General features: G+C 38.4%; 1 protein-coding gene across 1 annotated transcript in view; it reads left to right on the top strand.

The window, feature by feature from the left end:
* LOC310909783 (putative RNA-binding protein 46) overlaps nt 1-13,678 on the top strand; it is a gene marked incomplete at its 5' end in the record, with an annotated part of 28,792 nt that overhangs the window by 1,170 nt on the left and 13,944 nt on the right. The window lies entirely within an intron of this gene.

The raw sequence follows: 13,678 nt of genomic DNA, 5'->3' as shown, positions 1-13,678 counted from the left end.
AACACAGTGCACAAGGCATAGCTTACTGTGTAAGCTAAATAACAGATTTCCTGAAAATCTTGGTATATTTTAACACACCTTTAAATCATGGAAAAAGTAGGGTTGCGATGCAGTTCTGCTCCTTGTCTTTAGCCAAAATGATTCTAATAACATCCTTCGTGTTCTTCAGTTTCTTAGCTGCATACCTGGGTGCCATAACTATTAATAAAAATGGGTGATGGAGTTCCACAAAGTGATGGAAATGGAGAACAAACTCCTTACCTCTCCGTTTTATAGATATAGTGTATATTCAGAAATTACTGTCTCCGTTCCTAAAATACTCCTTGGTGGAAATGCTAGTAAATTTCCTCTTTTTTGAGAGAGAAAAAAAGGAAAACCAACCCTGAGCTGGGTGTTGCAGGAGCACATCTGATCTGGCCAGACCAGTTAAAGTTGTTTCCTTTTTGGGAAATGTTCAGGAATCTGTCATTTGTATTAACTGTGTAAACACTTGCTACCTTATTGAACAGCTTTTTAATTGGGTTAGTGATAAGGAAAGATGGCAATTCCTCACCAATTTCCTTGCCAGTGATAGTGGCTAATATGGCTAATATAAATGGCTACAGAGGGATTTAGGAGCAAATAGGAAGAAATTTGCTTGCTTTATGTCATCTAGCAATGCACAGATGTTGGGACATTTCCAGCATTCCCAGCAGGGAGGAGGATTACAGACACAAATTTAGTTCCTACCACTCCTCAGGTGTGGAACCTGCATAGGTGCTGTAAAGTACCAGAGATCATTGGAGCAGTTTCTGTGGTGGCTATATTGTGATTTTGGATATTGCCTTAAAACACTTTCTCAGTGAAAGACAACATGTCTTCCTATACTCATCTCTTGTAAGTATTCACTTTCAGCCAGTAGCTGGTGCTAGAAATGTTTTATCTTCAATGCTGAGGCCTTTCAGTTTATCAAGAATGTATACAGTTGGATTTGAAATCAAGTTCATGTAGGCAATCATTTAAATGCTAAAAGCCTTGGCTATTTTTTTCCTTAGCAAGGTCTTTTTTGTATGCAGAGAAATTGTTCAGCTCCTGGAATGCCTTGTGTATACATGTGCTTACTTGTTCACATGTTGTGCTTGCCTTCCTTTCTAGTTGAAGGCTAATATGATGGTGTCTTCACCAAGGACTCAACCTCAGATTTACTTCTATTAATGGTGTGCAGTGTCCTGCCATCAGCTCTGCTGCTGAAATGGCTATTTGCCCATTTTTAGAAAGACTCCTTTTAACTGTGCTATAAACCCCCTCCTCCTAGACCTCCTCCTATCCCCTAGACCTTGAAGGTTGGATTTTTAGAACTGAGAGTCTACTTGGCTACTTTCTGTCATCTTCTGGCTGCTCCATCATAACCGACAAAGAATGGAAAGACTGGGGTGAAATTCCAGCTCACAGGAAAGAGCAGCATGACTCCTGCTGCCATCAAATAAGAAGGGATTTCAGCCCAGCTTTCACTACATGTTCAACTGGCAGCCCAGCTCTGAGCAGCTGGATATTAATTACTGCTGGATCCTTGTAAACAATTTCTGCTTTGAAAGATTGCAATGCTTCATGTAACTGTTTCTGGTAAACTTTTGAAATTAAGGTGTTTTTTAATTAACATGAGTTACTTTTTTGTAGTGTATGCATTAGTAATATTTACATAAACTCCAGTGTGGTTTTTTTACTTGCTGTGAATAAGGCATGAGCTGTAGTCATAACTGTAATTATATAAATAGATTTTATTCATTTAAAAATGTCTACTGACCTCTTGAAATTGAGTATAATGCTGTAGTATTACTCTAAGGTATCCCAGTAGGGCACTGAACAGGCCATTAACATGCAGTTACATGGTGTCTGATTACAGGTGGGCTTTTCTTTTACCCTTTATTTAATTGGGATTTATAAGAATTCCAGTAATTCTTATGATCCACATATACAATAAACAACGGGGTCATGACCAGTAACCGAATCACACGTGGGACTCTTGGAAGGCAGAGAAAATGTTTGTGCTCTAGCTTCAGTATCAAAGGACCAGTGCTCCTGCACTGCTAACACTGTTGAGCAAAAAGCATCCTGATTGACTAAATTGGGATTTTCATAGGTGTCTACAAAACAAATGAAAGCAGTTCCTTGCACAGTTTTCTTTCAGATATATTAGTAGAGAGTTTTCTTTCAGTATATAAAGTTTTAAACTTAAAATTTGCTATGGAATGGTCTAGAATGACTTGCTGTATCCTTTTATCAAAGACGAGTAATTATGTGGGCATAGGAGCAGAAATTCAGCTGCATATTTAGGCATTTTTCCTACCAACTACAGGTCTAGCAAAGATCTGGAAATTTTGTTAAAGTCAGGCATGAGTCAAATCAGTCATACTCTGAGGAGAAAAACAAGACTAGCAGGCATGAATTTTCATGTTCAGCTCAGCGGGTGGTGTTTGTGCTCTGCAATATTTTGGTAAATGTCAGTGTCAACTTTTTCTTCTGTAATTACTCGAGTAAAAATAAGCACTAGCTGGAGCATTGCATTTCAGACTTGAGCTCAACTGTGATGCCATTGAAATGAAGGAGCTAGTTGTAATAAGAAAAACAGAAAACTGTGGAGCAATTCAGCTGTTGGGGAAATGTGTGTGCTTAGAAGTGAAATTGTTCATCGGTAACTGTAAGTGATGGTGATGGAGAGTGTAAATCCAGAGCCACAGCTCAATTTAGTGGGGGCTGTTTTGAAAAGCTGTGTGGTTAAACCAGAATACGTCATGAAGGAGTATAACCATCACCCCATGCCACTGGAAAAGGCAAGTAGTGAAGACATCAAATTTAAAGGATAGATGTTTCACTTCAGGCTTTCCAAGGAAAACAAAAATAAAATGAGTAAGGTTCAAAATGCTTTTAGAAAATCCTTGTTTAAAAGGAATTAACAAAAAAGGTAAGTTACTAAATGAAGACATTAGAACAGTGTGCTTTCTGATGTTATGTTTGCATTTATTTTAGCTTGGAACACAAGTGATTACTCATTCTGCTGTGAACAGTCATCTGCTGCTGGATTTCACTCTGCATTCTCCTGTGCTAAAGGAGAATGCTACATATAAATACCGTTGAGGCTTTTAATGAAAGCAAAATCATAGTAATACTTGTTAAAGTCTGAGGGGGTAGGGAAGAGAGAATTAAACTTGTGTGTGACTTGACATCGTCCAGACAAGTTTTAGAATGCATACGGCAGCAAGATGAAATTAGAACTGTGATCTCTAGAAATTACATGGTGCTGTATTATTTGTTGCATGTTCTCACATTAAATAAGGCATCACACACCACTGGATGATAGAGAACTGTGTTAGACAGTCATTAGTTAGCATCTCCTTTTATTCACTGAAATTAAAGTTCTCGGGTGACTCGGAGCATTTCCTCATTATGCTTTGTAATAGCTGTGGACCTGATTCATCTGAGCACTTAACTGTCATGAATGAGCTTTCTGATGGGAAGTGAAGATAGAAGAGCTTAGTAGTCTTGAGGCTCTTTGGTGTAATGCATTCCAGTTCTTTGTCAGCCTTACAAAAATCTTTCAGAGCATTGTGCTGGTAGAATAAACAATGTCCTCTGCTGTAGGAATGGAACACTAAAAGTATTTGAAGGCTTTTTTTTGGCATAATTTCTTAAAAAAAATTATTCTGGTGTGTGTTCTGTGACGTAGCTTCAGTTCTGAAGTCAAGAGAACATTTAGGATATGGTCCTGAGTGTCCAGAGACTATGGGAGACAGGGGCAAGTGGAGAGACCTTTAGGAGGCTTAAGTCAGAATTTCATTGATTGCAGTAACACAGTTCTGTCTGTCACACAACTGGGGATTTGAAGTTACTGTTTCTGTGTCTCACAGGGCAGAAAACTTTCTCTAAGATTTTCTGTAACTTTTTTATGTTTCCCCCGTTTATAAGAAAACTTTGTTTAGCTATGTGGCTTTTTTTCAGAAGTTGCCTTTTCTATATTGTGCAAAACTGTCAGTGGCTGCTCTGTGATAGTGTGATTTGGAGCAAATCAGCTGCACAGTCCCCTACAACTACATCACAACACCTACAACTTGGTGCTCGGTCTGAACAAAGCAGTGGGAATGTGACAGGCAGATAATGCAGGTTTATTTTACTTGCAAGGACAGGGCATATTAAGTGTGGTAGAGGACTAGCCAGTGAATGCAGCAGTGTGTGCCTGAAGACTCAGATGCTACTTATGCTACTTAGTTGGGTATGCAGGGCACATTATTGTGTCTGCCTTCCTGTGCCCAGCTGGAGTTTAGGAGGCTTGCAGTGGGGGTTGCATGTTAGCAGCGAGATTCAAAGGATTATCTTGCCTTCCCTTAAATTGAAGTATGCCATCAATGCCACAGGCTGCAATCTAACCTAGTAAATCAAATAGGTGGTGGTCCATCTTCTGACTATGTGGTGGTGCACTGTGACTCGTGTGTCTAGCTGAACTACCCCACTGTTTCATCTCTAATGGCTCAATGTAGCCCACCCTGGCCTGCCTTGAACCAAGCCACCAGTTGCCAGGTGCTGCAACTGGAATCATGCAAACATGGACCATGTACAAATGTGCAAACCTATTCTGTGACTTTGTTTAGCTGATAACCCTGGCCAGAATTTTAAGGTAGACATCCCCATTTGTTACCCAAACCCTTGAGCGCCTTCCTGACTGAGCACCACTTTGAATGGAAACAGCAATATCAATTTACAAAGAGTGGAAAAAAATGTGATGGTTACAGCATTTCTGGGGATTTGGAAGGCCTGTTCCTAGGATCTTCTTAGTCCATCCTCTAGGAGTTCATGAGACTTTGGATAAGGCTATGGAGTTGCTACAGCTCACCTTTTCTGGTTTTCTGGTTTTAGTCTCATGGTTAGGACAGTGATTTTTTTTTTTTTTTTTTTTTTTTTTTAATCCAGTCAGGCAACTCCTGTGGCTTTGAGTTAGAAGGGCAAAATGCCTCTCTGTCCACTCTGTGTTGGAACAGGCTCTGTTTGGGATCTCCAAAGGAGGGTGTCACTTCTCATGGTCTATTGGCCTCAGTGATGTTCAGAATGGGAAACAGATCTCTAGATGCAATCAGAAACTGCAAAGACTGGGAAATTTGTGGAAGTCATTAATAAAATTTTCAGGTAGAAATAAGAGAGACTATTAGGTTTGATCAGAGGTCTGCTTCCTTACTGCACTGTTGCTTTCATTATAACAAATCCTCTTAGTTAAAGCAGATAACTTGCTGTACCTCCCAAGCTATTGGCTACAGTGTTGCCTTTTTAACTCTTTCCCATTTCTATAACCAGGACAATAATAATCTCTCTGATTTCTGGCTTCCTCCAGGACCTGGTTATATTTGCATAAGGTTGTAGGGTTTTTTGCATTGGACATACCCCAAAAATAAAATACATGTTCCTCCCCAGAAGGCATTTTCTGTGCCTGTGAAACCAGAGTTCTGTGAGGCTAAGAAGGCCTACTATAGTATGTGGTTAAGAATACATTAAAATGAAAGGTTGTGCTCTGCTAAACTTGCCAAGCCACCTTATCTTCTGTTTGTGCATAGGATGAGACCTAACTTAGATTTGCACCCGTGTTCCTTGCAGTTTTGCAGAAAGTACCCTCACGTTTCCATTTAGTACTACACATAAACAGATGGAGGGGTGGGTCTGCTACTCCCACACAGTAGGGAAAAGTTAGTAATTAATAAATCTCACATGAAGAGATGTGGATGTGAAGAAAATGAGGAGTTTGCCACACTCCTGCAGGAAATACTAGAGTTAGATATTAAACAGAGTAACTTTTGCCATTTATATTTGCAGACGGGATTGTAGGTAGCTCCAAGTGAATATTCAGGAGAAGGGAGGCACCTGGTTTCAAGCACTTCATTTAGTGTCTAAATGATGTGATTCTGCACTTTGTAACTAGCCTGGAGCCAAGGATGACTTGGTTGCCTCCAGAACCAGAAACAGTATGGCTGTGAAAAATGGAGCAGTGCATTTAGCCCTAGGGGGAGGCAGCTGTTCAGTTCAGCACCATCTGTACCAGCTCTGTCTCTTTTGGAGCCTGAACAGACAACATCTCATGACCCTGTCCTGTATTGCAGTCATACCTGCTCATCTGAAGCAAGAGACCTGCATCGTGCAGATACACTCGAGACTGTTTCAATTCCATCCCAAGCCTCATTTTATTCATGGCTGAATTATAGAGGTTGCAGCTCTGACAGTATCTCAGGAGTCCCTTCCAAGGTATTTCAAATTTTGGAAGAGGAGCCTGAAGGTCTCACTTAGGGCTGCAAATCATCTCAGAGTGTCAAGTGTGTAAGGTTACCCTGAAGTATACATGAAGATGTAGCCCGTGATATCCCCAGTCATGTTACCACATCCCATTACTCATCTTTTCATCAACCTTGGGATGTAGACAAACCTCAGCTCCTCCTAATAAACTAGGACATGGCCTTGACAAATAGGTAAAGATAACATTTCTTCATCCAGTACATCAGCCATTTATCATGGATGATTGCGTGGTAAAGACAGATGTTTGTATTCTTTTAGTTACTACTCCCAATTTCCGTCAGCAAGTAGGTTTGGTTGCACTGTAAGCAAGAAAGAACCACTCCACTCTACAAGTAACTATTTTAGAATGACAATTTCATCATGTATTGACAGACAGGGTGTAGGCTCGGAATAATGTCTTTTCAAAAACTTGCGTGGAGAAAGCAGTAATTCTGCTTGGCCGATGAACTGAAATTCCAGCAAGGAACAGAGTGTTTCTATTTCTGATGTCTGAGCAATTCCAGTAACTAATACTGTTAAAGCACTGGGAACTGCACAAGCAGTAGAGCTGATGCATAGTCATGAATGTGTTGCAAAATTATAATGAGGTTTTTATGACTTGCAAAGAGATTTTTACTAGCAAGCTGAAAATATCCACCCAAACCAGTTATAGAAGTTACTTTCCCTTCAGTAATTTTTTAGTTTGCATTTTTTATTTTGGGGAATTTGCATTAAAAGCTCTCTAACAGACAGTACTGAATGCTGCAATTAAATAAAAATCTGTGCTTGCAACAACAGTCTGTTCTTATGGGAAAGACAGTGGATTTGTTACACTAATTGTGAGCTCAGTGTATAACTGAGCAGGAAGGGAATATGGGGTGAGAGCCAGGTATCTATTTATATAAAAAACACTTGACCTTAATTAAATAAATAGTAAGAGAAATTCCTTTTAAAAAAGTTGCATAATTAGGACTGCACAGTTAAAAGTTATACTATTACATCTATAATTAAGGAGTACTCCAGGCTTCTTTATTGCAACAGCATCACTGGGTTATGTTTCTTCCAGCTAAAACCAACAATAGCTTTGTCTTCACAGAGAGCAAAATTAAATATGAAATATTGCCATCCATTTTCTGACTTCTCAAAAATCTTGTACCTGTGAAAATTTAATAATGATGTTCAGAAATGAACCCTCAGTAATAATGAACTTTACACAGAATTATGATACAAAGAATCCTACATGTAAAAAAACTCTGCAGCTTTTTTTTTTTCTTTGTAGTTTTTCAAATCTTTTCAGGAAGCTATCTACAAATGGTTTTGCACTGCCACCATTGTTTCTACCAATTTTTTTGTTGGCCTAGGTAATGCACCCTTGAGGTGGCTTCTGAGATATTTTCTGTGAACAAAGCTACTCCCATTATTATTTAGGAAAACGGGACTCTCAATCCAGAGCTGCAGCAGGATAACCAAACACTGTTAACAACCTTACTACCTTTGAGCACCTTGAGCTTATAGATGAGTGCCAAATTTTTACCATCAGAGGAAAGAGGGAATGACCTTGGCAATATCTGACAGTCAGTTTAGCAAAGTATCATTCTCCACTGATGAGCAACAGTGAAAACTTGAGGACAGGGTACAGGTGCAAATGGATTCTTGACATATTCTCAGAAGTTTACAATTTGCAAACTTCCAGCTTTAGAGCATTCATTTCATCACATTTAATACTGCGTGAACTTATCTTACTCCATTTTTAGTTTGTCAGCCTGACCTTTGACAGGCTCTATGGCAAGATAAATTATGATATATGAAAAAGCACTTTTAAAAAAATTGTTTTCCTTACATTAGCTGTCCCTCCCCTTCTTGTACTACAAGGAACAATAAATAATAATTTGCATTACTTTTTTTCCACTTATGGCCTTACAGCTCAGATATTCCTGATGTGAAAATCAGAGGTTTTTGCTGTTTCCACAAAGTTGTACTTTGGGAAACAGCTCATTTGGCACCATCTTTCCAGTATCATGGCTTCCCTCCAAAATTTACTACACATTACACTTCCCAGTCCAACAGCATCATCCTGGATCTTTAGAGCTGAACACACACATCTTTCAGTCATTACTTGGAATTTACTCATCTGTGCTAAAATGCCTTTTATTGTATTCTCATTTTAGGACTAATGTGAGGCTCTGTTCCTTTTTAAAAAATATAGCTTACTTTGAAAACTGCTCTATCACTTTTGTGCTGAATATTGCTACAACTTTTTTTTTTCTTTTTTCCCTATATATTCTTTCTTAATCTCCTTCCAGTTCCCTCTCTGGCAAATGCCTGGCTTTTTAATATATTTTAACAAGCCTTAAAAAAAAAAGTTATTCTTAGCTTTTATGTTAGAAAGGTAATTTTCTGAGTCTTTTTTCACCTGGGCCCTCGGGGCTTCCTACGTAATTAGCTTGTGTTCCTTGTCTGAACATGAGATAAACTTCTTGAAGGGTGGCACTTGTCTTATTAGAGAGTGACTAAAGAAGGGTCAGGAAGATGGTGAAGAGTGTGGAGGGGAAGGTGCATGAGGAGCAACTGAGGTCACTTAGTTTGGCCTAGGGAAGAGACTGAGGGGAGACCTCATTGTGATCTCAGCTTCATTGTGAGTGGACAAGGAGGGGCAGACACTGATCTCTCCTCTGTGGTGACCAGTGACAGGACCTGAGGGAAAGGCCTGAAGCTGTGTCAGGGGAGGTTTAGACTGGCTATTAGGAAAAGGTTCTTCTCAGAGGGTGGCTGGGCACTGGAACAGGCTCCCCAGGGAAGTGGTCACAGCCCCAATCCCGACAGAGTTCAAGAAACATTTGGACAATGCTCTCAAGCACAGGGTGTGACTCTTGGAGTGTCCTGTGCAGGGCCAGGAGTTGGAATCAATGATCCCTTCCTGAGTTGGAAGGGACCCACATGTGATTCTATCAAGTCTTTGCCTTTGCTTGACGCAGCGCACGTCTTCCTGGGCCAGAAGTGCAGTGAGGCAGTGTCTCCCCAGTGGTTCAGTGTGGAGAAGAGCGTCGAAAAATCCCAAATCGATCACCACCAACTCGACATGGTGTGAAGAGAGTTGCAGCATCTCCTGGCTGCCAGGAAAAGAGAGGAGTGGAGCTCCTCCAAAATGTCAGCTGCCGTGGCTAACCAGGCGCCTTTTAAGATAACATACTCCCACCTAGTGGCTCTCTTAGAGTCAGGAAAATGCACCGTCTCTAGCAAATTGTGAAGTTAACCATGGAATTTAAATTTAAATTAAAAAAAAAAAAAAAAAAAAAAAAAAAAAAAAAAAAAAAAAAAAAACCACAAAACCCAAAATGCATTTAAAGAACAAGTAATTCAGGTATTTACTAAGTCGATATAACTGCTCAGTAGGTCTTGAAATGTTGATTTTGAATTCCTGTTTCACTGCTGTAACATCTAACCAGAAACAGAATGAACAGTTAAGCTGCATAACACTGCTGTTATAGTTAGTACTACAGTTATTACTATAGTATATAGTTGCCCATGATGTAATTAGTGATTCTTAGTTTAGTTTTTCACCACGGTTCTGGTTTTGTTACTAGGCTTCATAGGAAAGACAACATCTAGATACAGAAAAACATTTAAAAACCATTCTGTTAGCTTTTCTTAATACATAAGAAACCTTTAAGAGAAATTGTGGGATTCTATGTGTGTATAAGTGACAAATATACAAAAATGTGTGTGTATATATAAATGAAACACCCAAAATTACAGGCAACATTGCTTCAGGCTTTCTTAATTGTGTCTCCAAGCAGACCACTATATCCCTAATAAAGAAAATTACACAGAAGCACTGTACATTGGTCACTTACAATTGGTATTGACAGTCCAGAGTTTCTTGACTTAAAAGCTAGCTAGCAGCTTACTGCAACTGGATTGCAAATTAAGAGGATGTGAACTGGATCGATGCCTTTTAGGATTCTCAGTATAAGCAGGAATTCAAAGCCAAGTATGAGCAACCTAAAGAAAGACTGGATTCTTTTCACTTTTCAAATTCCTCAAAAGGTATTTTAAATATTTAAATTTAGGAAAAGTAGAATGAAATCTTGTTGTCCACTGCTGTACTCAATGTAATTTATTTCCAGAATTATTTAATATTCAAAAGCTAATGTGATATAAAAGTCTTCAGACTTCCCAGTAAACTTCCACTTAATGTCTAGGTCAGATCCGGTACAACCAAAGAATTTACAGTTTAACACCTATTTGGTTTCAATGCTGAGATATGTTCTAAGATTTTCACAGAAACTACCATAAATTCAAATATTTTTGGCAATATTTGCAGAGAAATAAAAAACTGAGCAGAGACTGTGTCTGATCTTTCCAAGCCCTTCTGTGAGGACTGAGACAGCAACGTTGTGAGGAAGGAAGTCTGCTTTATTTTCTTTGTGTGTCACGTCTTTCTGTGAAGAAAACTCTGGTTTCAGGCTTGTTGCAGCAGTAGCCATTTTCTTGTCAATCCTCTTCAATTCCTCCTCCACTGATGTGAAGAGGATATATCTCTGTTTCAGAATGCTTTTGAAACATCTGCCTAAAAAGCAGACGGGAAAGCATTCTGTGATGGCTGAACATCAAAAGACTGCAGTGGTGTAGGACAGGATTGTCTATGTCTCCCTTGGCCCTTTCCTCCTTCCTCTCCTTTCCTCACTTCTCTTTCCTGACATTCACCACTTCTTCCACCAACCCTCTGTGGTGTTACTTTTTCAGAAGTTCCCTTCTGCTTCTTCCCTCTCAGGCTTAGTTATACTGCCAGAAAACTGCCATTTTGCTCAGTGATAAAAGGCATGGCTTTGTCATGAAGGGCCCAGGTTTTTAGAAAGAACAGAAAGCAATAGTTCTGGATGTAATGGGGGGAAAACCAAGAAAAGACATTTTATACACTTTGTTAGTGCACATTTTACATCACTCCACACTCGGAAATACTGGCTTAAAGTTGATTTAATTCAAGTTACATCAGTGCAATTGTTGACATTTGTACTCATTGAAATGGAGACAGAACTTGCTCCAGGATCCATTTTTTCATCTTCATTGCATATCTTTTAACATTGCATGTTAAAATTATGTGGCATGTGTCTCAAAGTGGTTTAACAAAAAAGGAAGTCTGTATTATGTTTTTTCTACAATTAATATTCTGTTCCCCAAAATGCTCATTTCAGCAATATTAGATCTTGTAGTTTTATAATTTAAAAAGATTCCAACTTTTTAAGGCAGAAAGCTGAACGAGAACAAACTGTGGTTTTCAAGAAAAAAGACCCTTTAGGCACTAAGATGCCTTGTTAGGACGATCCCAATAAAAAAGCATTGCAGTGCTTGATAAAGTGAAACCCAAAATAAAATGGGCTGATTGACTGAAATTAAGTCTTTCCAGACAGCTAACTATAATTAGATTTACAATCATATTATGACTAGGTTTTCTACAGAGACCTTTGTCTAAACTTCAAAGGATGTCTGCTTCCTTTTAAAGTATTTCTACTACCTACATATCAAACCTGTCAGAGTGCAGAGAAATACTACATACCCTCTTTTCCTCCTGCAGGCCATAGTAAAATTTACTAAAAACCCCTAATGCTTCTATTAAAGTAGATTACAACTGCAGTAATAGCCCACTCCAGGAATATATATGGTGGGACTTGCTAGCATTCCAATAAAACAGAAGTTAAATATCAAGGGCTTCTGTGTTACAGCTACCTAAAATAACTTAGAAGGAAAAGCACTGTCTGGTGCAGTGCTATAAAATAAAATGTGTAAGAAAAAGACCTCTTTCACATTTTCAAATCTAGCCAAAGGAATCTATGTCATAATCTTGGCAAGACACTGTCCTCATTCCTCATCCATCAGATTTGTGAGAGTTTCAACTAGACATTAGTGAGGAAACTGACTCAATGTTAATAGGAACTGTATAAAGCTTTAGGGCAAATAGAATATTATTTGCAATTTAAGGTAATTTTCTAACTGGAATTGGTGCCAAATGCTTTTTAGTAAATTATGCTGTAATTCTTGTAAAATAATCCTAAAATAAGTTTCTGTTTATCAGGTTTGACAGTTAAACAGCTATGTCCTAAGGTACTGATTCAATAGAGCAAAAAAAAAAAAAAAAAAAAAAGCTGTGATAAATACCAAAACATGTTTTGGGCCAGGTTCTTTTTCCCCATTCTTTCATAAAAGTTCATGAAAAACAAGCGAATAAAACTTTCAGAGTGTAAACACTTTCAGGTGTGTAAGATCTCTTCCGAAGTCCTGAAGTTATCCAATATGGTTCTTAATTTAATTAAAAAAAATATTACATTCCTCTGTAAATCATATCTTACTAGGAAAAAAAATCAAATATTCAGCTCAGATTTTATTATGAGTCACAGCAAAATCGAAGAAAAATACAGGTTATAAACAGTTGTTCTTAGTAAAGCCTAATTATAGTGAATAGTCAAATTATCAAAGAAAAGCAGCTTACACCTGTGGGCAAGGGTGCACTGAGAACTCTGATACCCAATTAGCACATGGAGGGAACAAAGGAAGAAAAGGATCATTAATTTCTTTTAGAAAGGCAGGGGTGTTTAGCTCCTCTGTTTGCCTTTGATGTTTAATAAGAGATTATAAACACTGATTACTTTTTGGTCATTTTTGTATTATCTTTTATGCATGCCATAAAGTGAAAAACCTGATTGCAAATTTATATGTTTTCCTTGAGACTTTCTGCTATACTCCAGGAATGGCTGTACATGGCAACCTATCCAGTAAGGTGTCACTCACATGAAATACAAAAGAAATGCTGAGGAATTGTGGGTTTGAGTGGTTTGTTTGTTTTTTGGGTTTTTTTTTTCTCCATTTAAAAGAGATTGCCTGCATTCCTTCAGTATTTCCCACCACCGGTAACAACAGATGCACATGGAGTTTTCTACCAGGGAGTGAGTAGTCTCTAATGCAACAGGAACACACAGCTGCAGTCAAAATGTCACAAACTTTATTTGACTTAATATACCCCAAACTGATTCCTAGGAGAGGCTTCGTGGCTGATTTAGATGTGAAGGAAAAAAAAAATCAAACAGGCACCACCTGAAATGAAAAGGTGATGAAATTTAATTTTGAAGGCAATAACTTTGGTATGCTGGCCATTCAAAACTTTAAAATGGAGACATATTATCTGTAAATTACACGATGACTGTAACGTGCCATTATTAATAAAAGCACAACCTGCATTCTTTTTGAAAAATAAGCAAACTCAAATGACCAAATGTCTAAAATGACGATGTGGCAATTCTGTGGAAGTACAGACTTAAAGTGAGATTACTAAAAGCTCTGGAACATATTCATAATAAAGATGAATTTGCATGTCCTGAAGGTAAAATTTCAGGGATTT

Source organism: Zosterops lateralis (assembly GCF_965231275.1).
Source record: "Zosterops lateralis genome assembly, chromosome: 5".
Taxonomy (NCBI): Eukaryota; Metazoa; Chordata; class Aves; order Passeriformes; family Zosteropidae; genus Zosterops; species Zosterops lateralis.
This window is presented reverse-complemented; position numbering and strand designations above follow the sequence as displayed.